The sequence below is a fragment of the Canis lupus genome, chromosome 3, assembly GCF_003254725.2.
Source record: "Canis lupus dingo isolate Sandy chromosome 3, ASM325472v2, whole genome shotgun sequence".
In the NCBI taxonomy this organism is placed as follows: domain Eukaryota; kingdom Metazoa; phylum Chordata; class Mammalia; order Carnivora; family Canidae; genus Canis; species Canis lupus.
In genome coordinates, this window is record NC_064245.1 from 676,852 (window position 1) to 704,571 (window position 27,720).

Genomic DNA, 27,720 nt, shown 5'->3' on the forward strand with positions numbered 1-27,720 from the left:
TTTTCATTGCCTGGTATTGAGAAATGCTTTTAATTTCTTTTCATGACCATTTGGCCCACTGGTTAGTTTTACAGTTTGCTGCTCTGGGCAATCTGGACAACTTACCATTACTACAGATGCTCTTTGCTTTTCTCCCTTCATACTTTTGTCTATGTGGAATATCATCTCCCATCACCCTAAGACCAAATTGAATGCATGAGTACATGACAGACAAGTTCTTGTCATGGGTCACATTTCATTCCCTATTTACTGTCTAGATGTGAATTGGAAATGAGATTCTGAAGGCCCTTAGTGGTTTGTTTTTTTAAGATGTTATTTATTTATTCATGAGAGACACAGAGAGAGGCAGAGACCCAGGCAGAGGGAGAAGCAGGCTCCATTCAGGGAGCGTGATGCGGAACTCGATCCCAGGACCCTGGGGTCATGTCCTGAGCTGAAGGCAGATGCTCAACCACTGAGCTGCCCTGGTGCCCCGCCCTTAGTTTTGAGTTTACATCACAATTGGAAGGTATGTATGCTTAGGATCAATGTTACAGTGAACATACAGAACTGATGTGTGATTTCTGAGTGATTCCTGATTTTTCACTCTGAGCAGATGAGAAATGGTAAGTGCCTGAGTGATATTTACAAATAACAACTAATGTGATTTCAAAATGCAGTCTCTAAGGGAAGCATATACATTGATTAACAGGAAGTTGTAATCCTCGGACAGTGGTTCTGTACTTTGGCAAGAAACAGTTTCCTTGTGTAAATAGTAACTGTGGACTGTCTATAACTATCCAAGACACTGAGGGTTAATGTGATTTTCACAATACCTTGTAGGCATCATTCCTATTATATGTTTATATGATATGATAGGCCATGACGATGGATTAATTTTAGGTTTCTCTGAAACTAAACATTTTGAAAATGGTAGAAACTGTTCTATTTAGTTGAATGGCACGCTTTATCAACTCTAGCAGTGTTCCTCTTAAGATACCTTTTCAGGGGCACCTGGGTGGCTCAAGTTGGTTAAGCATCTGCCTTCAGCTCAGTCCAGAGTCCAGGCATTGAGCCTTGCATCAGGCTCTCTGCTCAGTGGGGAGTCTGCTTCTCCCTCCCCCTCTCCCTGCCACTCTGCCCACTTGTACTCTCTTTCTCTCTGTCAAATAAAAAAAGAAAAGAAAAGACCTTTTCGGATAGAACTGTTTTTCTTGAAAGAAAAAATAGAAAAGAATGGCTAATTATATGTGTGAGTGCACGTATGCCTTTGTTTCTTGTGTGTTTTTGGAGTGATGTGGTTTGATGTTGGTGTTTCTGCCTTTCTGCAGTTCAATGTGTCAGTGGCATAATATGGGAAGAGTCAAAAAGAGGTTAATTGTAGGAGGAGATTGAACTCAACACACACCTGAATTTCCTCTTGTCCTGAATCCCTTAGGTGGCTGAAAATTCATAAAGATCCAGAGAAAGGAGAAAGAATGTCATTAGCAGGCAAAAAATTAATGAGAATTTTTGCAAATTAGAAAAGGATGCAATCCTGAAAACCTCCAAGCTTGGAGTGACCTAATATATGGAGGAGAGTGAGATGAAGGAACGGTCATCAGAGTAATTAAACAGGAGCTAAATTCAGAAAAACAAACCAGTTCAGCTTTTCCCTTCCCCTACTATATTAAATGACAGGCACAAGTGGAATTCAATGTCAGGATAAGCCTGAAAAGTATTATCAAAATAAATCCTTCAGGGGTCTGTGTGAGAAGAGCAGGTCATGTGGGGATTTGAGACACATACAGACACAGATGGAGAGAAGGGACAGACTGCTCTTCCGGGAGGTTCGGGCTTTGAAGCACCTCTGCCAAAATGCACATCTTCCTAAGCTGGTAAGGGGGTGGAGGGGACAGGTACTGGCCTGCCAGCCCATGCCCAGGGAGCCTTAAGGGACTTGTCCAGTTAACCCACCATAACCATTCATGGTTAACTAAACTAAAAAGCAATCTTACCCTCAAAGTTGAGGCCCGGGGTACTATCAGAACTGTAGAAGTAACCCATGCCAGCTATTAACGGATGATCAACCCATCACCAGCCAGTTGATGAAAAGCCAGAGAGGGACCAAGATCCACTAACAGAATCACTGATCTAAGGTTATAAGGTTTCATCACGGAACAGATGAAAACTTAAATTAAAAAAAAAAAAAACCTTAAAATATCTTTAGAGAGTCAAGTGGCTATTTTCATTGAAAGAAAAGCAAACAAAGATGAGAGGGAGGGCTAGGAAGAGGGGAAAGAAAAGTCTTCTATTAATATGAGTAATTAGCCCAAATTGATTCTAGAAATAAAAAATCTTATTGGGAAAGCAGAAAAAAAAATCAAGTTGCAAGAGATAAAAAACAGGATGAACATGGCTGAAGGCTGAGTTAGTATTCTAGACAATAAAATGTTGCAAAGTCTGGAGAAAAAAGTGAAGGTGATAGAAAAAAAGGAATGAAAAATTAAAACGCAATACCTTTAACCCATGATGTTAAACACCCACTTAATAGTTCTAGAAAAGCAGAACACAGGAAATGAAAGAGATGAACAGGAAATAGAAGAATTTCCCTTGAGTTGAAGATTTTGAGTCTTCAGATTAATAGTGTCCTTATATAGCTACATCCTAAGGGAATTTCTGGTCTCCCAATTTTAAATTTCCAGAGAGAAAATCAATCAATCAAAAAACCAAACAGATGGCCAAGAAAAGAATAAGAGTCAAATTGTAGTCAGACTTCTAGTTAGTAGCACTAGATGCTGAAGAAGTAGTTTAAGGAGGCTTTTTCTGTCTCTGAGCAGATGGAGAACTCCTCCCCACTTTTATGCCCACTTAGGATAATTTTAGTTTTGGCCCTCTATTTCCCCAAACCTACTGGTCCTCCAATCACCTGTAAAGCTTTTGAAAAGTGTGGATCCGTAAGCCCCATTCCAAGAGATGTGGGTGTATTAGATCCAGGGTGTGGTCTGGGAAATCTGTTTTCTAAAAAAACTCTGTGGTTTGGAAGTAATTGGCTTAGCCCTGAGGGACCCATGATTCAACTCCATTAGCTGTTGGGTCCATGGGGGGCTCCACACCATGACGCGAACTCTAGTCTAGGACTCATTCCTCCTCATTCTAGACCACAGTGTTGACTCAGTGTGCCCTGTCTGAGGCCTTGTGTGTCTCGTGTGGCCAGAACCCAGGCCACGGAAATAACGCTCGTGGCCTCTGCTTTGTTTTAGACTAAACAAGCCGTAGATGACAAACTAACAAAAGATGTGAAACATTTTTGTAAGTCCCAACTCAATTAGAACCTGTTACCATTCATTTCAGACCCACCAATCACTTGAAGCCTTCAATTTCCCAAATAGGATAAAGAGAGAGCTTGGCCAGGGTTTTGTAGTTAAATTGCAGCTATTCCAGTCAGATGGATTTCATTGAGATTAAATTAACTTAAAAATTAAAGATTTGTCAGATCACAGTACGAGATTGTCTTATTCATAGAGAAGCCCCTGGAGCTGCCTTTGAATTTTCTCAAGTTTGTCCTTTAGAGAGAAGGCCTTCTACTGCCCACACCATCAAAGTCACATCAAAGAGCAGCTCCGAGCAGTCGGTCGGACACAGCAGGAGATCAGCAGCCTGAGATGCTGTTTGCTGCACCCAGCCTGAGCAGACCCGAGCCGCCGAGGGTGGCCGGGCCCACCCCTCGGCTCGCACAGTACGGAGGGAGGATCCCGGTTGTCGCCCAGAGCCCAGAGAAGGTACACCCTTCCTCCAGTCGAATGCCCCACTGAGGGGTGGCATGAAACTAAGTAAGGTTTTTTTTTTGTTTTTGTTTGTTTGTTTGTTTTTTAACTGCAAAGAGCTGCATTGTGAGGGTTAGGAAGGAAAACGTGTGTGGGTGAAAGTGCACAGTGAATTCCAAGCACCAACCAGAGGAGAAGCATTTACACGAGCGTGATTTTTAGTTATTAAAGCATCGGTGGACTTTTGAAGGCTCTCTCCTTTCTTCCCCATTTGAACTTCTTTTCAGGATTACCCTCCAACACGGCGGCGACGTGGATCCATCACAGAGTGTGATTGCATTTCACCGTGTGGCTCCGTTTCCACCCTCTGACTTCCCTCCATTGTGTTTCTTTGTTCCCTTCCCCTAACCTCCTTTTTAAAATCCTGGCTTTTACTAAAGCCAGTACTAAAGGAGAAGGGGGGGGAAAGGCACAGAACTTGAAACATTTATATAAATCAGTTTTATTAGTAATGATCATCCGTCACAGCTAATCTGAACCTCACTGTCATTGGTTTGTGCGGGTCCTGACCAGCCATTCCACTCCTGTACACTTAATGGTTAAATATTTTTCATTTTCATTTTTTCATCAGAAAACAGGGCTGAAATAAAATTTGGCTCCAAGGAAATGTCTGTGTTCAGCTAAGCATGTGTTGGAATTTCCAAAAGATTATACTCCTCTCAGGTCCAATAAGTTAGAGGGAAATTTTGATTACGGTGCCTGGTACTTGTGGAGAATGTGATTAAAAACTGATTAAAGGCCCTATCAAAAGATGCAGCTGAGATACTGGCTATAATTTCAGGAGTTAATAAAAATCATGATCTCAGTGTTTCTGAATTTCTTTTGAAACTAAAGAATATTTGCTTGACCCGAGGAAATAAAAACCAGCAGAAACTTAGTTTACATAAGAACCTCAAAGACAGCCCTAACCATCAGCTTCTAACAATTGTGTGTCCAGGGAGGAGAGGCCCAACAAGCCTCCTTTAACCTTTACGTACTTGTGGCCTTTATTTTGTGTATGGTAAGCGGTCAGCTTGACATGTGCTGCTTTCTCCTTTTCTTTAAGTGGAAGATGCAGTGAATGCCATCAGGACACTACGGGAATAGAATAGTCTATTCTGAGTCTATTAGGAAGAAAAGGCGACACTTACTTGGTCTTGATTTAGGGAATGATTCATGTATTTTTTTTTAATAGGGGATTCAAGTTTTCCTGATAAATTTCAAATTAGATCAGCACATTCATTGGCCCATCATCCTGCATATATTTGTCCTAAGATTTCTGATTCTGAAAACTGTTAAGAAACAGTCTGGTCCGCATCTTCCAGGTAACGAGCGGTCACCTTGACCTCGCTCTTGAGAGTCTTGTTACTTGAGACCTTGTATCTGAAAAATGTCTGGAACGGGCAACACTCTTGATGTACAACTCACTCTCTGCATTTTCACTAATTTATCACAAGTGGGTTGGATATCCACAGAAATGTGTTAGAAGGAGTTTTTAAACTGTAGTACTATGTTCTCTTTTGTTGCTCTTATTTTAAAGTCTTTATTGTGTAGAAACAATTTTGAATATGTTGTCACGTTTAATTATTTATGAGATAATAGCAAGTTTACACTACAGTTAAAAAAAAAAAGAAGTGAAGACTAAAATTTCAAAATAGACTTTGCCACATTTTCCACAAGCCTGGCGCTTTTCTTTCTTGTTCCTTTTTTTTTTTTTTTTTTTTTTTTTATTGTTGGAAAATGTTTCTGGGGAACCTCAAATGAAACAAACGGCCAGTCACGTTTTAGATATATGTGGAATAAACACGGCTCTTGATTCATGCTCTTAAGAAACAAACCATACTCTGCTTTTGTCATTATTATCATCATCATCATAGTTTCCGTTGAGATTCCAAATCCCCTGAGAGTTTACACACCTTCGGCAGGGTGTGGCTCCGTCTCTGGGGTGTGGGGTCCTGCGAGATCCGTGAAGGCCAGGGCTCAGGAGAAGGGCCCCGGTGTGCGGAGAGTATGGGGCGAAGCCAGCGCTGTGGGGGCAGCCCTGAGCCTGCAGCCCAAGCACCGTGACCGAGGGCTGGGGCAGCCAGATGGGTGGCAGGTGCAGGCCGCGCTGCGGGCATGAGAACCACAACGAGGCCTGGCTGCGCCATCACAGTGGTGAGGCCTCTCTCCTCCCTACAGCCTGTCCTTAACCCCCCTGCAGGACACAGGGTGCCCTTCCGGCCCCGGCCCCTTTGTCTTTCCCCTTCTCCGCGCTGGCCTCCACCTAGGGAGACCTCTCCATTCTCACGCTCCCAGCACCCCCAGTTCTGAATATCTTGCTCCCTATGCTACATGTATCCTTCTCTTCTCTCTAGTTTCTGCAGATCTACTCGATTTTTAAGAACCCAGCTCAAAGGTTATCTCCTTTATGGATGTTTCCCCACCTACACCTCTCCTGCCACCTACTCGGCCCCCCCCCCCCATGCTACTGGATATAGGAGTTAGTCTTTCCCCTGCCTCCTAGAACAATAGGTTCACTTGTCTTTTATAAAGCTAATCACGTGACACCATGCATCTACCCAAATGGGTAAAATAAAAAATAGGGACAACTCTTAAGTGCTGGTGAGAATGCTGAGAAACTTGATCATGCATGCACTGCTGGTGGGAATATACAATGGAGCCGTCATTCTGGAACACGGTTTGGCAGCTTCTTAAATTTAGAGGTTTTAAATCTCTGGCAGATTAAAAAAAAAAAATCTGAGCATCAAGCTACTCTATGACACAGCAGTCGTGCTCCTAGGCATTTATCCCAGGGAAATGGAAGTGTATGCTCCCACAAGCACCGGTACATAAATGCTCATTGCAGCTTTATTTGGAGTAGACAAAGGCTGGAATCAGCCCATGTGTCCTTCAACAGGTGAACGGTTAAGCAAACTATTCAGTAAATCCTACTATGAGCTACTACTCAGTAATAAAAAGGAACAACTATTGATAAATGCAGTAACTTGGATGAATCTGTAAGGTATTATGCTTAAGGAAGAAAGAAAAAAGAGCCAATCCTGAAAGATTACATACTGTTCGATTCTATTTGTGCGACATTTTAAAAATGACAATTTTAGAAATGGAGGACAGATGAGTGGCTGCCGGAGGCTAAGAATAGGGGAGGAGGATGGGAGGGAAGTAGGTACAGTTAGTTCTAAACGGGCAGCACAACTCGTGTGGTGATGGGATCATTCAGTGTCTTCACTGTGGTGGTGGATTTGGAACCCACACACGTGATGCAGTTGTGTGGAACTCAACACACACACACAAACAAGTACAAGTAAGACAGGAGGATTGTGTCTGTAAATACGCCAGTTTGCTATACTCTAGTTTGGCAAAGTGTTACCACTGGAGGAAGTGAGGCAAAGTATAGGAGAGGTCTCCTTCCATCATGTCTTACAACTAGATATGAATTTACGATAACCTTAATGAAATTTTAAAGAACAAGCAAACCCTGATGACATGGGACGAAAATCGGTCCACATGACTTTATACTTGAGGACAAATACAGTGACATAGACCTTCACACTCCTAACCCCTTGTAGGCTGATGATAGATGCACACTACAGTATTGCTAAATAAATTAATTTTGGAGGACAGAGGAGAGCGAAGCGTCAAAGCTGACATTTCTGCTCTGAAGTACTGGGAAGAGAGTGATATCTTTAATTAAGAGACATGAGTACAACTCAAATGAGTTGAGGTAGATAGGTCTCTCTCTCTCTCTCTCTCTCGTTTTCTCACTCTTTTTTCTTGAAGTGTTGAATTTGAAATCTCAGTGAGATATCCAAAGGGAGGTATCTAGTGGGCAGCTCCCAGTATTTCTATCCTCTCTAGCAATCAAGCTAAACAAATGTTCTAGGTGTGACTCTGCGATTCAAGGTTCCATGTACCTCAGTACATTGCTTGCAAAGGACTTGATTAAGCTTCCATAGTTCATTTACTTCAACACCGGATATTGTACCTCACACCCCAAATTCAAATAAAGTTGCCACGTTCCAAATAGCCTTCTCATTTTATAGCTGCAACCTGTTAATGGATTTTGATCCACAGTTTAAATTCTTAATTCTTTGTCAGAGAGATTATTAGATGTTTTCCCTTAAGCCTGAGTCATCAGGTTTCGCTTTTAATTAAAGATCAATTAAAAATGGACACAAGAATATTTGACACGAAATCTAAACATTAGTCAATGGGCAAATATAAATGCAGTTACATGTACTATTGTTATATATCACTTTTAATATCACTTTGTGGGAAACGGTTGACTGTGGTACAGGTTTTAGTATCACAGATCTACAGAGAACTTCAATCATCATCTAGTTCTACGATCACAACAATCTTGAATAGTGGTCAGTGTTCTTCTTGACAATCTGTAAGCACTTATGTTGCATATGCTCCCCTAGTCGTTTCTTGAGTCATATCACCTAACTGTTCATAGGAGTTCTTTCTTAATGTCCAAATGAAATGACTTCTAGCAGAGACCATGTCGTATTCATTTTTGTGCTTCCGCAATCTCTTATTGTGTTAGGCAACAAGACAGTGCCCATATTATGCACTTATTGATTAAATCAGCGGCTTCAAAAATGTTTCAGTTTTATCCTGTTTCCTCACATCTAGGCCTTTAAGGAAAAGAAAAGCCTAAAAGCTCTCCTGATTATGAAGATAAGATAATAATCAAGTCAGCCCTTAGTTTTCTCTTCTCCAAGTTAAGTAACTGGAATTAATTTAACCTTTTCTCATAGAACCTAATCTCCTTTCCTAATTAATCATCCTTACCATTCTCCTTTGAATCCACTTTAGCCTTCATACATCCTTTAAAAATTCATCACCAGTTGGACACTCCATTCCAGTAAGGACCTCATTAACTTAAAATATATCAGCTTGATGACTTAGTGGCTTATGTCCATTATTTGTTACCTGGTTTTTCTTGGGCCACACAACCCTATGACGGTCTCTGCCACATTGTAAGGATTTGATAAGTATTTGTTGAATGACTGAATTTGGTCACATTAATATTTGGTCATGTTGTATGCCTTTCTCTTTGAGAAAAGGGTACCAGGCTGCGTTCCTGTCTGGCCCAATATCTTACAGATGTTAATGAAAACATCTCTTTCTGCTTTTACTCAAAGGGCAAAGGAAACATCCTGTTGACAGCTACAGGTTTTCATAATCGCATCACTGTGACTGAACATGTTTTACGAGGTCTAGATTACCCACCTGATCCTGTCTTCATGATACCTTCATACGAAGAGCCTCATATGGTTGGATTTCTGGTGGGCCCATTACACCAAGCCTGCAGATAGGATTAAGCATGTTTGAATTCTAGTGATCACTGCTAGGCTTACTCTTAACACTTCTGTGCAATATGTAATATCGTATTATATATATTTTTACATAGATATTATTTAGATTTTTAGATTTTTAAATTTATTGAAAAGCAGGAACTGTGTTTCACTCACCTTGTGCCTTGTACAATGACTTGCACACAGTGGGCGCTCAAGTATTTGTTGAACTAAGGGCTCAGTGAGTGAATGCCTTTTTTTTAGCTTATATTAGTTCAGCAAAGGTGGCATATTTAGTTTTACTAAAATAGCAAACAACAAATATTTGTCCATTGATTGAAGCTTCTATTCTTTTGCCATCGATACAGCAAATTTGGCAAGTGTTATCATTTTAGCATTTCTGAGTTCTATTTATTTATTTATTTATTTAATTCATTTATTTTTTTATTTTTTTCTGAGTTCTATTTAACTTATAGTCTGTCATTATATCAAATGGATGTTCGGTACTTTCCCAGTGTTTCCTAAACTGGGAGTTGACCCGTAGGGAGATCATGGGCTGTTACCAGGAAGTCACAGAGACAGCAGCCCCAGTGCCCTGACTAGCTGCTTGGGGAAGAGGCAGTGAACTGTGGGTGACCCAGCATTCTCCACCTACTGCCTCCCCTCGGGCACTTCCTCCTTTCAGATTTGATGTGATACTGAGAGGGAGACCAGAGCTACTGCAGGATCCGTAAGATGATGCTTACTTAAAAGTAAGCAAACTTACTTTTTTGGGGACAGTTGATATGAGTCATGGAAAACCCAGGGGAGTTCACAGGATGAAAAAGTTTATGAAGTCCTGGGGTGACCTCAGGCTGATGCTAATTGAATTCCCTTGACAAAGGATCTTAAATGATCTAGAGCAGTTACTGTTTTTAAATGAGAGCAGGGAAAACAGTTTTCCCAGGGTGTTTCATTGGAGACCAAAAGGTCACTCAGATTCTGTGGTTACAGTCACGTGCACATCAGTCTTTGGATTAAGTGAGAGCTCAATCCAAGGGATCTGGAATTAGAAGACTCGGGTTTGGCTTCGTAACTATATCATTCTTATTAGCTGAGAACAGTGTGATTTCACTTTAGCACCGAGGCTTAAAATATGTCAAGCAAAACATTTGCATTTCTATTGTCTTTAGCAGAAGTTCAAGATAATTCTATACATCTACAGTCTGTAAATGGCAGCAGACTTGATTTATCATTGACTATAGACTATAGACTATAGACTGATGTCTAAGTACCTTAATACCTCAACCTCAATATAACGTAGACATTTTACCCTCAGCATGCCAATATTGAACTATATCCTCAGAACTCCTTACTTCCCTATATTCCTTGCCTCCTTTGACACTCCCCAGCTCCTGTGATCTCCATGTCTTTGTCCTTCCACTGTTAAAATCCATGACCGTCTACTCTCCTTAAAATTGTTGCCCAGAAACTTTCTCGGTGTTTCTTCTCTTTCATTGAGGATTCTAGGTAGATTCTTGCTCACAGTCTCTCCTCCCCTAGCCCCACTATCTATCTGACTTACTTCAGTGTCCGTGTACATGAGTGTGGCAAATGCCATTGGTTGCCTACCCCAAAACCATCATCAACTGTTATGTTTTCTTCCCAGACAAATGAAATCTGCCTTTGTTCATGTGGGAATGTCCTTAGTTCCAGAAAATGAACAGAGCACAAAATACCGGTGTTTTCTAATTTGCTGATTACTCTGTGGCTCATTTTAATATGCAACCAGGCATGACAGCCATGGCTCCAAACCCATCACAGCAATCTCAGTTCCCTTTGTGATTGTCCAAGGATGCTCATGCAACCCAGTTGGGGAATTTCTACTAAAGTTTTCTGGGAAAGCTTTGCTTTCATGATTAAAAAAAAAAAAAGAATTTTATAAGAAAAAGTCTTCTTGCCCTTTACTTTCCTTCTTTTTTGGATGCTTTCCGATGAGGATGCTTTTAGCTGTTGTAGCCATCTGGAAACTCTGAAGTGGTAAGTCAACCTGCTGAGGATAGCAAGATACAAAAGGGTAAATAAAGATCCTGGATCTCTGATGCTACTGTTGAATCTATAAACCTGAAACCTGGCTAATTCTGGAATTTAAGTTAGGAAAGCATAAATATTACTATGTTAAAAATCACTATCAGGTCTTTTTTTTTTTTTTTTTTTTTTTTTTCAGTGGGCTCCATGCCCAATGTGGGGCTTGAATTCACGACCTTGAGATCAAGAGTTGTATGCTTTAATGAAGTCATATATTTTGCTAAAAGCATGTTTATGATAGGGTGCCCCATCTAACTTCCTAGAGGCCAAAACTGGAGGTCAAAAAACTTTCTGTAAGGGTCAGATGACAAATGTTTTAGGCTTTGTGAGCCATATACCATCTGTTGTAATTACTCAGTGCTGCCATTATAGCACAAATGCAGCCAGAGACGACACATAAACAAATGAGTGTGGCTGTGTTCCAATAAATTGTTACCTGTACAAATAAGCAGACAACCAGATTTGACCCATGGGCTATACTTTGGGGACCCCTGTCCTATATCTTCATTAAAAAGTGGCAGGGTATGAGCTTCTAGAGGGCTAACTACATCTTTTGATATTTCTTGGGCAAGAAAAGATTAGCACCCTTTTGTGGTGCAGTGTAAGAAATTACTACAGAACTGGGGATTAAGTACTGAGGATGCAAACAGGTGGATTACCTGGACTCAAAAGGTAAGAGAAAGGATTGTGTGGAGATGAGAACCTTAGGGTCCCACAGAGGTTTTACATGGTCATTATAATTCCAGAGATCTTTGTGTCATGTGAGTGGAGAGAAGGAGACATTACCTATATCACCAAAAGGTTTATGGGATTTCCTGAAGCATCAAAATCTATTTTGACTAAGAACTTCAACATTTGTTATTTGGAGAGAGAAAACTCTCCTGGGATGTATAAATGATAGTGAGAGGACAGAAGGTGTGGGTGAGAATCTGATTTATCAGGTTGGGCTTCTGTGGGTCTCCTACTGAATGCACAGACTTCCTTCCAGACAATTTTTGCCATAAGATCTGGTGTTCCTTTGATAGAGGCACCAGCTTGCTTTAACTTACCAATTCACACATATTTTAGAGGAAACCTAACAGGTGCTACCTGACTTGTACAAAGAACTTTTGCTGAGATATGGTGGAGGGACTCAGCTCTGTGCTGTCGGATTTTCTGAGGTTTCTAGATGCACAGTGAGACTCATTAGGGTTCCTAGTGGAAGAAAAGGAGCCCCTTCTTCAGGTCTGTAAATCCTCCACAACTGTCCAAATAAATTGGGTGAGATTGCTTTTCTCCCCTACGCTACCTTAAGGCTATCATTGCTTATTTAAATTTGAATCCATTTGTATAAAAATCATGGAAACACAATGATTACCTTTAGGGAGAAGAAATAGGAGGTTTGCGGAAGGAAGTCAGGAAGTCTTAGTTTCTTTTGGGGAATCCTTGTATAATATATGGAAATTCCATCTGTCTGTATTACTTTATCCAAAAAAATGTTTTAATTTTTTATTTTGAAAACCACTGGGTGTGTCTGTGTCAGGTAGGGTTGGCAGGTGAAGGTAGGAAGGTACACTGCAAAATTCATTTCAGATCCTGATCCCTGCAAGGAACAACTCTGCATTCTTACACATTTAGCTGTGGTCAATGTTTGGGATTATTTACAAAACAATGCACATATTGTGCTTTGCCTATTCACACAAGCTTCAACATAAATACTGCTAAAACTACAAGCCACAGATCTGTGAATCTCATCCATTGAGATTCAATAGCTTGGTAACATCAACCCCAATAAAAGTGGTGAGGGAGCATGAACAAATAAAAGTTATAAAGAAGAAAGAATAAGTTTTGAGGTAGGAAAGTTATGGAGTTGATGTTGAGCCAATTAGTAATGGAAGAGAATTAAGAATCTGTCCCCCCGTAGAACTGGCAGTTACACGATGTGATGGCGGTGTTGGCTCATGCTACAGTGGTAACCGTTTTCCTGCACAGTTATACCTTGAGGATATTGCAAGTTTGCTTCCCAGCCACTGCAATAAAGTGAATGTCACAATAAGAGTCAAATGAATTTTTTGGTCTCCCACTGCATATAAAAGTTAATGTTTAAAAAAAAAAGTTAATGTTTATACTATACTGTAGTCTGTTAAGTACGCGGTAGGATTATATCTTTAAAAAACAATCTACATACCTTAATTTAAAAATACTTTATTGCTAAAAATTTCTCATCATCAGCTGAACTTTCAGCGGGTTGTAAATCTTTTGTTGGTGGAGGGTCTTGCCTTGACATTGACGTCGGCTGAGTGCTCGGGGTGGTGGCTGCTTGGGAGTGGAGTGGCGGTAGATGCTTCTTAAAGTAAGACAACAATGAAGTTTGCTACCTTGATTGATTCTTCCTTTCATGAATGATTTCTCTGTAGCACGTGATGTTGTTTGATAGCATTTTACCCACAGTAGAACTTCTTTCAAAATTGGAGCCAATCCTCTAAAACCCTGCTGTTGCTTTATCAACTAAGTTTATGTAATATTCTATATCCTTTGTTGTCATTTCAACAATCTTCACCAGGAAGATGGTGGTGAATCTAATCTATCAGGATTAGATTCTATCTCAAGAAACCACTTTCTCCTCCATGAGAAGCAACTCCCCATCTGTTAAAGTTTTATCCTGAAGTTATAGCAATTCAAATATGATAATAATGAAAAATTTGAAATATTGTGAGAATTACCGAATTGTGACACACAGACGTGAAGTGATCAAATGCTGTTAGAAAAATGGTGCTGATAGACTTGTTCATAGCAGAGTTGCTACAAACCTTTGATTTGTAAAAAACTCAATTATCTGCAGAGTATGATAAAGCAAGGCCCAGTACGATGAGGTGTGCCTATATATATGTATCAAATCGACACATTGTACGTCTTAAATTTGCAGAATGTTATATGTCAATTATATGTCAGTAAAGCTGAAAAAAAAAAGAATCAGTACCAAAAGAAAAAGAGATATAGAGAGTAATTGAATCTCTTCAATAGTATTGCCATTACAGGGAAAATGTGTGGACTTTGCTGCAGAAGTCCCTAGAGCTTCCCCCAGTGCAACTCCTGTCTTTGTGGGATTCACTTGTTTCTGTTCTTGGATTCCCATGAGCTATCTGTTTTGTTTCTTTTTATAATTAACCCACTTTCCTTGACTTAGCATAAGTGAATCTGTGTTCTTTCTTTCCAAAAAAACTTAAACTAATTGAAATTCCTGCTCTGGACTTTAGTCATTTTCTCCCAAATAGAGAATCTCTAGCTAGAGAGGCTGGGATGACATAATCACCCTTAATGGATACACCATGAATCTTAAATTCATCATCTCTCATTGATGGAAAGTATATAAAACAACTCCAATACCCAAATGATATTTCAAGATCAAAAAGTAAAAAGCGCAAATGATATTATAGATTGAATAGAAGAGACCGAGTATGTGTGGGAGGGAGAGGTCACTGAGTATAAGAGGAAAGGACAAAGAATCAGCCAGGGTCAACCCTGAGAGAGATTGAAAATAGGAGAAAAATGTCTTTCTCTGTCCATGTCTCTCCCTACCCTTTCCAGGCACACATCTTGCATTTGGTTTCTACTACTTGTGGCTTCCACACCCAGTGTTGTTTGAGTTGCCATTGTTATAAAAAATCTTTCTTCAAGCACACCTTGTCTTCATCAAGAAATCAAGAAAATGGAAAGATCTCAAATAAACAATCTAACTACAACCCAAATTTCTAGTGCTCAAGGAATTCGAAAAAGAAGAAAAACCCCAAAGTAGCAAATGTAAGGAAATAATAAAGAGGAGAAATAAATGAAACAGAGAAAACAGAAAAACCATAGAAAAGATTGATAAAACTAAGAGTTTTGGTTCTTGGAAAAGATAAACACAATTAACATATCTTTAGTGACACCTTATTTTATTCCAGGGTTGAGATGCCTACCTGTCCCTGAAAGGTAATGTAATGAAGCAGCAGGGGACAGAGTTTCTTGCTTATGTAAGGTATTTTTCACTTCCACAAAAATGCACATCCTGTTTCAGTGAAGGCAGCTAACTGCTGTAACAAACAGCCCTCAAATCTCAGGGACTTCATAGAATATGCATTTCTCACGCATGATACAGAGCAGAGTATGAGCGGGAGCTCTGTTCCACACTGTCATTCAGGGATCCAGTCCACTTCTCCTCTGTGGCTCTGGCATCCCACAGTCCTCCACTGAATCATTTGCATTTGACGAGAAGAGAAAGTATTAAGAAAGAGCATCCATTTAAAACACTTTCAACCCCAGTGATACGTCGTCACTCGTTCACATTCTGCTCACAGGAAGACCAGGAACTGTAGAGCCCAGAAAGCAAAGAAGAGCTCAGCTATTAGTGAATATCAGAAATCTCTACTATGAACTTTCCCCCATATTTTGGAAATGTCCTACCTGGTCAGCATCTTGTTTCCCACTCTTAGATAGATATAATCAATAAGAAATATTTCTCGATGACAGAAAAGCCCAGGCAGTGGTAAATGACAACTGACATTGTTCTTAGTTGATAGGACAGTGAGAGGTAAGGGCAAGAGCTGTGGCAGACAGAACACATGCCCCGTCTAATAAGAGTAGCCGTTGCTCAGCTTTGACTGGTTGTTAGCATTAGGAAATGTTCACTAAGTTTTTCTAGGTCTTCTGATTTTTCAGATGAAGAGCCTGGATTTGTATGAGAAATATAATCTCAATTATAAAATAAAAACTGCTCATTTCTGTTTCTGGTAATTTATGAAGTGACTCATTTTTCCTCCTACTTCCTACTTATTGCCCTTGACTCTATTAAGGTTTTATCTAATACAAATATAAGAGTCTACCCATAGGTATTGGCATCATAACAGAAGGTTCTTGAAAACACAAAATCAAAACAATCTAAAGGAATGAATTTCTAACTATACAATTTTAGATGGAACTGTTAAGGATATTTTTCAGTAAGGACATTGCCCCACAGCCTGCCAATCACATCTTGTGGGTGACGTCTGTGTTATCTGGGTTGTGTTGTGTTGTGTTGGAAAAAACCTGTAGTTCTGTAAGCATTAAGGTGTTCTATCGCCATCCTCTGATGACCTAACCGACTTTGTGTTTAAATCTCTAAAATGAGTTAGAATGTCCTTGCCACTCTTTGGCGTCCTTGCCAATGTTACTTGGCGAGTTTCAGCGCTGTGAGCAGGGACTGGCACTGTTACAGATTGATCTGTTTCCCCCAAATTCGCATGTTGAAGGCTAATCCTCGAGGTGACTGTATTTTAAGATATGGCCTATGAGGATAAAGGTTGGGTGAGGTCATAGGGTGGGGCCCTAATCCTAAGGACTTAGTGCCTGAGAAGACAGGAAGAGATGCTACAGCTCACTCACTTACTTGTGCTCATATTCCCTCGCTCTCGCTCTCCATGGGTGCACAGAAGTCTATGTGAAGACACGGTGACAAGGAAACTGCCCATGAGCCAGGAAGAGAGGTTTCACTAGAAACCAACCCTACTGGCCCCTCGATCATGGACTTCCAGCCTCCAGAACTACGAGACAATACATTCCTGTTGCTGCAGCTGCCCGTCTGGGATATTTTGTTACGTCCACCTGGGCACACCTTACCTGTGGCCTCAGAGTGTTATTGGGCTCTCATGAACATTTAACTTACTTTGGGAAATACATGCAGAAATATTAGAACTGAAGCGATGGAGTTATTCTGAGGATACACTGAGCCTCCAGGTGAATCTCTCCTAACCCAGGGCTTTTAAAATGTGTATTGAAGTGTTTTAAACAGGCGTGCATTCTCCACTTTACCACAGGGCCCAGTGCTCCCTTGCTATCACTCATGGCCCCCTCCGTGCTTTTTTTTTTTTTTCTTATTAATCCCTAGAGGCATCCGTGTGACCTGGAATGAGCTGAGGCGTGGTGAAGAGGTATTGGGAGGAGGCGAGAGAAGGGGTAAGTAAATCAATGAGAGGTAGGAGGCAAGACAGCTAAGAACCTGGGCCTGGGAAGAAGGAGTGTAAGGAAGGAGGAAACCAGGCACCAGTATCGTACACAAGAAAAGGCCAGTCCAGCCAGGGCTGAAAGGACACCTCCGGATTAGCAGGTAGGTTGCAGAACCATCTCCTGGCTTACGTGACAATCCTTCCCTTCTCTCATGTTGGTAGATCCTAGAGCCCGATGTCCACAACTGAGACTATAAAACTGCCAGATACTTGCCTCCCAGCATCCCTTGCAGCTAGGGATGCTGCGAAAACACACTTTCCCTGAGACATGAAGGGAAATGTGGCTGATTTCTCGCCTCATGTAAAGAGAAAAATGGATCAGCAGTGTTCCTGTTCCATTCTTTCTCACTTGGTGCAGTTGGGTGAGGGAGTACAGCTATCTCACTGAGCATCATGAGGCAACTGGCTGGCGGAAAGAAGCCAACATGTAGGAAAGAAGGGAACAGAAAGATGGAAAGAGGTTGGGCCCCTGAGCTACTGAACAAATACCAGGCCTGCCCAGCCTCAGGCTCCCTGGCTGTCTGAAAAAAGCAAAACAAACACAAGAACAAAACAACAGAAACCCTTTATTCAGGCTACTTTCTGTCGGGGATCCTGCCAGCGGTATCCCAAAACATCTTAGCTGGTACGCTCCGTGAGAACGCGTCCAGCAGAGTGGGGAAGGGAAGTGACAGCTGTCGTTGAGGTTCAGTTACACGGAACGTGAAGGAAAGAAACAATGGCTTGGTTGTGAAGAAAGGTGGAGAAAGAGGAGATTAAACCTACAACTTTCTTCTATAAGAAGGTATATGTGAGGGTGAAGGGTGTAGACTCTGGATCCAGAAAGACGCTGGCTTAGATCTCAGTGCTACCATTTGCTAGTTGTGAACTGGCTGTTTGACCTCCCGGGGCCTCCCCGTCCTTACCTGTAAGGTGGGGGTACAGTAGAGCCCACTGAGGACCGTTGCTGCAGGGCTTACGTGAGTCCAGGTAGGTGCGCCTCTTAGCCAGGGCCCGGCAAGTGTTCACTACACGTTAGCTGCGGCTTAGACCGTCCCTGATCTATAGCCTTCTTGCACATCTCCCTCCGGGTTGCCCCGTCCACACCTCGAGCCCCTGGCGTCTGCTCTCCCTCTCCTTCCCACCATATGCTCTTCATTTTTGCTAATTAGGAAAATGTCTTGGATGTAGCAGAAAGACATGTGGCATGCTGTGTGAAACTGGATGTTTGGGCTTGGATAGATTTAATTCACAGAGTATGCTATGTGCTGTCTGCTTATCCAAGGAACCCAATAAAAGCTGATCTCATCCTACTGATTGAATTTGCTGACACGCTTATCATTTCCTTTTACAGTTTTTATGGTCCAGAATGATTCCATTGCCAGCATCTTCTGATAGAAGGAATTAACTTTTCCAGGCAGTGCAATCATGCTATTTATTAAAAGAAGCATTGGACAATCCGAATGGACTTCAGAGCTGTGTCCTGAGCCATCTGGCCAACTCTCGGGCAAGAAACTTCTTTGTTCTTTAGAGACCAAGCTTTTTCCCCAAGCGCTAACAGAATTGAAATGGAAGAAGTTGGAATTATTCGTCTTTGGTACGTAAAGAATAGCTTACTATTTATGCATACGAAAGGACATTTTTAAAGGAAGGAAGCAATTAGAGGATGTTTTGTCCCCGCCTCAGTGACCTCTCCATTTTAACCTTAGTCTTTTTACATGAGGGCTGTTTTTATGTTGTGTTTATGAACCCGTGTCCGTGAATACAAACCCTTTGTGTATTTCATTCATTTATTCAATATTTGCTGACTGCCTCTGTGATCCAGCATTGTTTTAGGGGTTGTGATACTGTGAGGTTCCTGCTCCCAGGAGACTGAGCCCTGGGCTTGGGGTGCATGTTAAGGACAGACCTGGGTCGAAGGCACTTGGGGCGCAACAAAGGAGAACGCTGCAGGAAACAAATGGCAAAATTGTTCTGAAGGGAACACTGGATGTGGAACCTAAATTTCCTGAAGCATCAAGGATGCCATAAAACAAACATCAGTTTTTCGATCATGCTTCTAACTACATTTTTCATTATAGCATTGAGATATTCAGAGCTCCTATTCAAATCAGAAGCTGTTACACAATGTTTTCTGAATGAAGGCAGTAATGATTCCTTATAATATGGTTTATTATATGAAATTAGTTAAATCTTAGGCCTCAAAACATAATATGCACCATAAAATCCTGATATAACATAGTTAATCTATACTTGGGGGGTTAGCCCAGTTCCCCTCAGTTATCATTATAAAAAGGTTTCACTCCAACTAGAAGAAAGAGCAGCTTAATTTGTAAAAGAATTCTATATGCTGCTGCCTTAGCTAAACAAAGACAGAAAAAGCAGGAGGATGGAATGTGGATTTGGTGAAATGCTGGCATAGAATACAAAGCAGCAGTGAGTCCTCAGTAGAAACGCATTTCAGTCTAATAATTGCAGGTGAAATTAACTATTTTGGGGGAAGAATAAGAGGAATGAATCAATTCTATTTCAGGTTAGCATTTTGATGTGAGGTGTTAAGCATTTGTAATTCCAAGTTAAGAAACACAAAATGTGGCATTTTTCATTTTGGATATGAATTTCTATGTTTATGGATACTGTTTCTATATGTATTATGCATTTTTTTTTAGTATAACCATTTTCCTTCTCAAACACTTTTTTTTTTTTAGAACTACATCCCTTCCTGAACTACCCTGCATCCCTTGCATCAGTCCCTAGGCTTCCCGAAGGAATCTCCATGTTAATCTACTGATCCTTTGCCCTAGCCACAATGTCCTTTTTAGGGATTTTAGAAATGGGCGTAAAGCCCATTCTGCCCCTCTGGCTCTGAATTGCTGAGGCTGTAGATTAGGTACTGGGGCAGTGTTAGCACCCATATTTCTTACTGTGTGGTGTGGTCTACAGAGTCCAAGATAAGATGAAGCACAAGCCCAGAAGAGCAGGAGGACAGACAACAAAAGTTCTTGGTTCCAGTTGTTCCCAGGTTCAGTGCCAGGTTTCTGTCTGTGAATTGTGTAAGACACTCCACTATCCTGATTTCCCCTTTTTTATTAAACTAGTTCAAGTTGGGTTTCTATCACATGCAACCAAGCAATTCCTGACTGATGCAGTCACCCTCCCTGCTGCCCTATATGAGCTCTTCAATTAACTTGGGCTCTACATCCTATTTTCTTTTCTTCTTCTTTTTTTTTTTAAGATTTTATTTTTAACTAATCTCTACACCCAACTTGGGGCTCAAACTTATAACCCTGAGATCAAGAGTCACATGCTCTACCAACTGAGCCAGGTGCCCCTATCATCCTACTTTCTAAACCTCTCTTGTGTTCCTGCCTTCACACCTCTGCAGTGTGATCTTCACCATTCTCACCCCCTGTGGAAGCCCCATCCTTACCAGCATCCAGTGCAAATCCTACACACCCTGTGCATCTTTCCCTGACTACACAGGCCTTCTCTCTATGCTCACAACTCACATAGCCTTTGTTCTCACTATATACTCACTGGCACTTTCATTTCTCCCAAACTAGGCTAAACTCTTTGAGCACTGAGACAATCTATCCTACCTTTGTGTCTCTCCAGGGCCTTTAAACATTGTAAGTGTTTAGTTTTGATAGAGATGATCTTGCCAGCCATGATTTTATAGCTAGATGATAATCCTGAAGATATAATTTAAATGGAAAATTGACTTAAACATAATGAACTCATGTTAGCTGAGTAACTATTTTAGGATTAGTTGACATTGAACAGCGATAGTTCTTATAGTGATGACCTCTATAGAGAGATACTGTTGTACTGTTGTATAACTGTATGTACACACCCTGTTTGGCAAGGAGGATGTGTTTTGGGAAACAGAACTGCTAACAATGTTATGCAGGTTGTTACAGCACAGCTGTCAAGACCGTGCATTCCTGGCACTTTATGTTGACAGTACCTCTTCTATTCTCTTCAAATGACTTGAAGTCATGACATACTTCTGGCCCAATTTTTTTTCTAGGTGTTTTTCAAACAACAGCAGGTCAATTATCCCAGGCTACAGAGATATTTATGATGCCATTCTAATGTCACTGTATTTCCACAATCCTGGAATTGTGTACTGAGCTTCACTCTCTGTTTTCACATCTATTTCTTTGAAGGTAACACCAGCTGCCTTACAACTAGTATAATTATAGCATCCAGCATGTCATTTTCCTTGCTTTCTTTGGGGCATGTCCAACTCTATCACTTGCAAACATTATGTTAGCCATTAAGAAGAAAAATTCTTGACCAGACCCAAAATAATTGGCAGAAATAAAGAGCATGGAAAGTGGATACTCTGCAGAACATGCTTGTTGTAGGAAAGCAAGGCAACATACTCAGAGGCAGTGGTTTTTGCAGGATGTGTCCCAGCTCTTGTTGGTTGAGTGCCTGCAAGTACAGCTAGCGCTCATAGCATGGCAGGTGTGTTCAGTAATAGAGAACCAAAATGGAGACTACACATATATTAATACATGTGTATGTGATTTGGGAAAATACTTCAGAAACAAATTGCTTTATAAAATTTTGGGACAAATAAATAGCATTAAACCTGGTAACTTAGATAGAAAAAGGAGAACTTAAATGCAGATATGTACTCAACTTACACATATGGCTTCTTTGCTAACTACAAATGCAGGATTCAAAACTCAGGACTTTGATATAGATTTGTGAAAAGAAATAGAAGGAGAGAGGTCCTGAAAGGTGACAGTAGATGACAAAAATAACAGACCATTAGTCGTAATACCAAGGCAGTTATAAACCAGAGCTGGGATGACCGTTATTCTGGTTAATGAAGACAACAAGGTGGAGAATGACCTCTGGATAAACACCATAGGGGGAAATGTGAGAAAGGTCTCAGTCCCAGGGCTTGGTTAGAGACTTGTTGGAATTGCTTTCCCAGGAGGCAAGACTTCTGAGGGGCAAATAAAATATGCTCTCATGAAAACCCAGACAAGCCTCCATCCTGGTCAAATGACTCTGGCCATCTGTATTATTAAAAATAGCTTTGGTTAACTCAGAAATGTGGAGAAGCATTTTTTTTTTTCTTAAAAAAGCTAATGCCTACAAGTATGACATGTGGATAAAAGCTAGCAGGCCATTGTAGGTCCTTTGGATTTCATCTTAATAAGAAGTTCCAACCTTAATTTAAAAAACTTTTTTTTGCTATGCAGGACAAATTATAAATTAAGATTTCAGCTTCTGGCACTGCAAGATCAGAAGAAATGCTGAGGGCTACATTTTTTGAGAAATGAGTACAGTAAAATACAGAGGAAAGAAGCCTCTCTTCCTGTTGTGTTCTTGAGATGACAGCATAACATGGTCACATCCCATTTAATTCCTACCTAATTCAAGGCTTTCCTCCCCAGTAGAGCCAGTGTCATGGGTGTGCAAGCCTTATAGTGCCACATGACTTTGTTCCCAGAAGAGACCCTGTGCTTATTTTAATGTTTTACTGTTGCTGTTTGGGCATGCTTGGTAATTTTCCCTTTGAACTTGTGTTTTGTAAGTGGAGTCTGATGGGATAAGGAGTGTGCATGTGAACAGGAGGTTACTCCAGGGGTGTGTACTAGAGGGCACAGACCTGCAGATTCCAGGGGCTGCAGGCAGCAGTGTATACATGGAGCATTCCCCAGCACACACACACAGAAGCCTGGGGTGATCCAAGATGCCAAAGGACCCCAAGGAGGCAGCTGTGGCTGGACCTGGGTCTAGATTGGTGGTGGCAACAAGAGCACTGGTGGCCTTGGGAAAGAGAAGTATATGGCAGGAGCCAGTACTGGGACCCAGGTTGTAACACTGGTTCGGTGGTCCATCTCAGAAGCTGGGCCCTAGAGCTTCTGCACAAACATTAATTCTGTAGATGGAGCATGGGTAGAGGAAATGCTGGCACCAAGGAAGTAAATTTTGTTTGTAAATCATTACAAAATAAAAGCATACACAGGGATATTGCTGAAAGCACATAAGAGAGTTATCACTTTTCAAAGAGTTTAGAATTTATGCATTATGAAACAAATATCCATAGGCTTATAAATAGAAATTAAATTTAAAGATTGTCCCATTAAGGGCACCTCGATGCTCAGTTAGTTAAGCATCTGACTCTTGATTTTCGTTCAGGTCATGATCTCAGGGTTGTGAAATAGAGCCCCATGTTAGGCTCCATGCTGGGTTTGGAGCCTGTTCAGTATTCTCTCTCTCTCTCTGCCCCTCCCCACTTCTCTCCCTCCGGGGAAAATAAAAACACCATCCTACTAGATGGAAAAGAATACTGTTTTCATATGAAGCTTCAGATGAGTCGGTTACTAATGAAGGTGACAATTCTAAAACTGATTTTTCCTTTTAACTGAAAATACAGTAGAGGCGTCTGAGGAATGATGGCTGAGTAGGAGGACCTACTCTTTGTCCCATGTTTACCACAAGATATCATCCTCATTTAAATCAATAATATGGAGAGTGATCAGAAGATTGATAGATCAAACTCCACAACTAAATATAAAGAAGCTGCATCTGAAAGCTTGGGAAGGACAGAAAGGCAGAGGGAGCTGCCTGTAGGAGGGAGACAACTGCACACATGGAAAAGGCAGAAAAATGTGTCCTTATACCAGGGAGCTCACATGGGGAAGACTATTTCCCATAAAAAAACAGAGGGACTAAATTCTGTGTTTGTAAAAACCAGTGGGACTTGGAATTGGAGCTTTAAAAGTCAGCTGACTGAGCACTGGGTGAGCTGGGGCGGGTGGGGAGGGAGGCAGGTGACAGCTTGATCCCACCCTTAAAGAGACAGCAGCCTGAGCAGAGAGGCAACATAAAAACAACTCTTGGGGCAAATGGGAGATAAATTTGTTCATATGGATTTCAGAGCATGGTGGGGCACTTCTGTGAAAATGAGGGAGCTGCCTGGCACCATTCCCCCGCCCCCCCCCCCCCCGCCCCTCAGCATAAACATAGAGCCACCTGTGGGAAGCAGGGCTACACAAATACTTGGTATGTAACCAGCTAGCTGTGTTCCAGTCCCCCAAGTTCTCCTGAGGACTCCTCCACTCCAAGCCTGCCAGCTTCTGCCCTGGGCTCAGGGCATATTTTGCCAGCATACTTACCCCACCCAGCTGTCAGCTGCACAGCTGCCACTGCACTGTGCCCAGTGGCACTCCCCCAACTGCCCCAGCATGCAGCTCCCAGGCACTGTAGCACTTCAGAGGACCCAGCACAGGACTAGTGACCCAACACAAATTTTGCTAATGTCGTAACCTCTCAGAGCAGACCTGGCTGGGTCCCACTAACATTAGAGAACAAGCACAGCCCGCAACAGGCCGAGAGTCAGTGCAGATGACTGTGCTGAAAGGAAAACACAATAGCAGGGCAAAAGCAACAAACATAGGATACTCTCCTGAAGTGCCAGGTTCTGGTGAACAGGGGACATGCACTAAAGGGCACTCCATGACCTCTTCTTTATAGTCACTACTTTCAAGAGTAGAAGGCACAGCTGACTGTCTTAACACACACACAAAAAAAAACAGACACAGAGAGGCAGACAAAATGAGAATACAGAGAAATTTATCTCAAGTGAAAGAACAGGACAAGGTCACAGCCAGAGACCTATGTGAAACAAATACAAGCTAACATGCCTGAAAGAGAATTTAAAGCAATGACCATAAGGAAGTAGAAGACTAAGTGAGACCCTTAACACAGAGATAAGGAATGACATAGCAGAGAAGAAGTTCTCAATATATGACATGAGAAATACGCTTGATGGAATGAACAGCAGGGTGGAAGAAGCAGAGGAATGAATTAGTGACCTAGAAGACAGAGTAATGAAAAGTAATCAAGCTGAACAAGAGAGGAAGAATTATGCAAAATGAGAATAGACTTTGGGAACTCAGATTCCATCAAAGGTAGTAACATTCATATTTTAGGAGTCTCAGAAGAAGAGTGAAAAAGGCAGAAAATTTATTTGAAGGAACAGTAGTTGAAAACTTCCCTAATCTGAGGAAGGAAACAGATATCCAGATCCAGAAAGCACAGAGATCTCCCTTTAAAATCAACAAAAGCAGACCTACACCAAGACCTGTTGTATTTAACTTGGTAAAATATACTGATACAGAAAAAAACATTTTTTAAAGCAGCAAGACAAAAGAAGTCAGTAACTTGCAAGGGAAAACCCATAAAGCTAGTAGGAGACTTTTCAATAGAAACTTTCCAAGCCAGAAGGGAGTGGCATGGTATCGCCAAATGCTGAAAGGGAAAAGTCTGCAGCCAAGAATACTCTATCCAGTAAGGCTGTCACTCAGAATAGAAGGAGAGATAAAGAGTTCCCCAGGCAAGCAGAAACTAAAGGAGTTATGACCAGTGAACCAGCACCGCGAGAAACACTAAAGCTGAGTCTTTGAGTGGAAAGGAGAAGACCAAATGTGATAATATAGAGGTAGGAAACAGAGCAGTAAAAATGAATATTTCTGTTAAAAAATTAGTCAAGGAACTCACAAAAAACAAGGATATAAAATATAATAACATATACCTTAAACATGGGGAGGACAGGAGAAAAGAATGGGTTCACACTTAACCATCAACTTAAGGTAGACTGCTATAGGCAGAAGACCTTATATACAAACCTAATGGTAACCCTATATCAAAAACCACTAATAAACATACAAAGAATAAAGAGAAAGAAATCCAAATATATCATTAAAGAAAATCAGCAAACCATGAAAGAGAGAAAGTCAAGTAAGGATCTGAGAAAATCTTCAGAAACAACCACACAACAAGTAATAAAATGATGATAAATACATATCAATAACTACTTTGAGTGTAAATGAACTAAATGCTCTAATCAAAAGACATAGGGAGACCGAATGGATTAAAAAAAACAAGGCCCACTTATACGCTGCCCACAAGAGACTCATTTCGGACCTAAAGACACGTGCAGATTGAAAGTGAAGAGATGGAAAAGTATTTACCATTCAAATGGATGTAAAAAGAAAGCCAAGGTACCAATACTTATATAAGACAACCTAGACTTTAAAACAATGACTGTAACAAGAGACAAAGAAGGACACTATATAATAATAAAGGAGACAATCCAACAAGAAGATAACAATTATAAATACTTATGCACTCAACATGGGAGCACCTCAATACATAAAACCGTGAATAAACATAAAGGAACTAATTGATAATAATACAATAAAAGTAGAAGACTTTAACATGCCACTTACCTCAATGGACAGATAATCTAAACAAAATCAGCAAGGAAACAATGGTTTTGAATGACACACTGGACCAGATGCATTTAACAGATATATTCGGAACATTCCATCCTAACGCAGAAGAGTATACATCCATTTCAAGTGCACACAGAACCTTCTCCAGAATAGATCATATTTTAGCCAATAAAACAAGCCTCAACAAAGTCAAGAAGATCAAAGTCACACCACGCATCTTTTCCGACAACCCTATGAAACTAAAAGTCAACCACAAGAAAAAGTCTGGGAAGACCATAAATACATCGAGGTTAAATAACATGCTACTGAACAATGAATGGGTCAACCAGGAAGTTTAAAAAGACATTAAAAAGTACATGGAAACTAATGAAAGTGAAAACACCATGGGATGCAGCAAAGGCAGTTCCAAGAAGGAATTGTATAGTGATACAGGCCTATCTCAAGAAGCCAGAAAAATCACAAATAACCTAACCTTATACCTAAAGGAGCTAGGAAAAGAACAATAAATGAAGCCTAAAGCCAGCAGGAGGAAAGAAATAATAAACATTAGAGCAGAAATAAATTATATAGAAACTAAACACACACACAAACACACACACACATGAACATATCTATGAAACCAGGAGCTGGTTCTTCGAAAAAAATCAATGAAGTTGATAAACCTCTAGCCACACTTATCAAGAAAAAAAGAGAAAGGACTCAAAATCACAAATGAGAGAAGAGAAATAACAACCAACACCACAGAAATACGAACAGTTATAAGAGAGTGATACGAAAAACTACATACCAACAAATTGGGCAGCCTGGAAGAAATGGGTAAATTCCTAGAAACATAAATTACCAAAACTAAAACAGGAAGAAATAGAAACTTGAACAGACCAATAACCAGCAAAGAAATTGGATCAGTAATAAAAAAAAAAAATCCCAAGAAATAAAAGTCCAGGAACAGATGACTTCTCAGGTGAACTCTATCAAACATTTAAATAAGAGTTAATACCTATTCTTCTCAAACTATTCCAAAAAATGAACAAAGGAGGGAAACTTTCAAATTCATTCCATGAGGCCAGCATTACCCTGATACCAAAACCAGATAAAGACACCAATGAAAAGGAGAATGACTGGCCAACATCCCTGCTGAAAACAGATGCAAAAATCTTCAATAAAATGACAATCTGAGGGGCACCTGGCTGGCTCAGTCAGTAGAGGGTGTGGCTCTTGAACTCTGGGTTTTGAGTTTGAGCCCCACGGTGGTGTAGAGATTACTTTAAAAATAAACTAAAATTTTCAAAAGAATTTTAAAAATACTAGCAAACCAAATCCAACAATGCATTAAAAAAAATCA

The 27,720-nt window shown here is 40.7% G+C and overlaps 1 long non-coding RNA gene across 2 annotated transcripts in view; it reads left to right on the forward strand.

Annotated features, from left to right (window-relative positions):
* Positions 1 to 463: 463 nt before the first annotated feature.
* Positions 464 to 27,720, forward strand: part of LOC125754721 (uncharacterized) — a 75,067-nt gene continuing 47,810 nt past the window's right edge. Inside the window, exons 1-6 of one of the 2 annotated variants that reach the window (XR_007409507.1) lie at positions 498 to 605; positions 3,519 to 3,740; positions 17,016 to 17,083; positions 18,467 to 18,709; positions 21,143 to 21,281; positions 22,335 to 22,440. This is a non-coding gene — a long non-coding RNA (uncharacterized LOC125754721). Of the gene's footprint in view, positions 606 to 3,518; positions 3,741 to 17,015; positions 17,084 to 18,466; positions 18,710 to 21,142; positions 21,282 to 22,334; positions 22,441 to 27,720 lie in introns of those variants that run through there. The other variant, XR_007409506.1, reaches the window with a different exon arrangement.